The sequence below is a fragment of the Danio aesculapii genome, chromosome 12 (assembly GCF_903798145.1).
Source record: "Danio aesculapii chromosome 12, fDanAes4.1, whole genome shotgun sequence".
NCBI classification, from domain to species: Eukaryota; Metazoa; Chordata; class Actinopteri; order Cypriniformes; family Danionidae; genus Danio; species Danio aesculapii.
The window spans coordinates 20,716,887-20,719,111 of record NC_079446.1 but is presented as its reverse complement, the minus strand read 5'-3'; positions in this window follow the sequence as shown (position 1 = coordinate 20,719,111).

Below are 2,225 nucleotides of genomic sequence, written 5' to 3'. Positions count from 1 at the left end.
GAACAAAAACTACACTCTATACAGTATGTAATGTAGAAAAAGCAGCTAATATTGTTTGTTAATAATGCTAGTGAACACTATTTTGTAGGGTTAGTAGATGACATACCAGTTACTTTTTGAATATCTGCTGAGGGACCATTCAAATAAAGTGTTAGCAGATATTAAGCAGACCATCTACTAATGTTTTAATGCCTGCCAGTTGACATGTAGTTCCAAATTAACTCAAAAAGTCAACAGAATGTTTAAAGGGGGTCATCAAAATGAACTGTGATGTCATTTAAATATAATTTAGCTGAATTTAATTCATGTTCTAGAACAAAAATGACACCCTATATAGTTTGTACTGTAGAAAAAGCAGCTAATATTGTTTGTTAATAATGCTAATGAACACTATTTTGTCACCATATTCATAAACGTCACCATATATATACATTTTCATTGATTAGACTTGAAAGGAAATTGTATAATGGCTTTTCTGGGCATTGACGTGTATGTGTGAGCATGTGTGTGTGTGTTATCGGGAGATCGGGTAGCTGAGAGTGTTTTAGTCAGTGTGTAACAGAAGGTCTCTGTTGGTCTGAGGTTCCTGTCGCCTCAGTCTTGTGTCTCCAAACGCTCTGGGGGAAACAAGAATCTCCTGCAACTGCTGCTTCTAATCTAGTCAGTAACCGCACAATATACACACACATACTCACGCAGTACATGTCAGGGCTGGTCTGGACGCGCAGTAGCCAGAGAGCTTCCTCATGCTTTATCTGCTTCATCAGCCCTTGCTTCAAAGCCACAGAGACTGGATCCACCAATGCATTTATAATAGGGCCAATCCAAGGAGGGTAAAATCTAATTGTGATTTTTCTGAAATTATGATTTTGATTCCATTTGCGATTTTTAATTTTGGTAAACAGCTCAATATTCTCAATGGTGTGCAACACACACTTTAAACGAAGACAATACAACATGCTTTAACAGTTAATATATATAAATAAATATTATGTCTATATAAATATAGCCTATATACAGTGTGTAGCCATTATATATTTTATCTGAATTAAGTATGTACACTTAGATGGTTTTATTCATTATTACGTAATAATTCAAAACCGTTAACATAAAACATGGTTCTACCATGGCATTAGATGCCTCATGGGCAAACCCAAGCGGATTCAGTATAAGCATTGCAATTAAACATGTTAGACATGGACAAACAAAAATATTATATAGGTTGCTTATGAGGGTCACAAGTAAGTGTCTGGAATTCCCACATGGGCAAACCCAGATGGGCCCTATATATATATACATATGTAAATTCAAACAATTTTCGAGGGAGGTGGACCCCAAAGTGAAAAAGGTTGATAATCCCTGATCTGTTGATCTGTTGTGTCCACTTTTGTGTAGAGGAAACCATACATTGTATAGTTTATATTTTGTCATTTGTTTAGGCTACATTTGTTTGTAGATTAAATTACCACAAATTGTTACTAAACCCAATATAGATTTTTTGATGTGGTGTTAATGATTATTCATTTTTTAGCGTCTGCCACATTTAGCTCTAGCATTAACTAATTATTATAGCATGCCTAACTCATGGCTAGTATGAATAACCTTGTTGACAACATGTTTTACCATGAATTTCCATATTTCAATCATGTTCTAAGATTATGCTAGCATGGATGAACATGTTGCTAGCATGTTTTAACACTATTATAACATTTTTTGACACTATACTACCTTGAATTAACATGTGGCTAGCTTGTTTAAAAACTTTACTAGCATGAAGTTATAGCTTACAAATATTTTCATGCATATTTATCTTGTTTTATGTTTTTAGCATGTTTAGTACAGGGCTAGCCATTGTAAATATCACGGAATGGAGAGCATAATCAAAAGCTCTTTTTATTTATTTATATATATTTGTTTTATTTTATTATTTTTTATTTTATTTTAATTTTTACCAGGAAGTGCTGAGAAAATTTTGTCTCGATGTAAATGCACATGGTTGTATATCAGAATTGGCTGTTGAGTATTTGATGGCGTGCAATGTGTGCGCGTTCATGTTTTTATGTGAAGCGAAAAGATAAGAATGAATGGAGCCATAGATTAGATACACGTGGCAAATAGTAAAATGGGCAGAGAACACTTAGACATGCTAGAGGTTCTGCTATCATGATGGATGAAAACGTGAACAGCTCTGGAATGTGTGCATTCCAAGAACACTTTATCAGTAT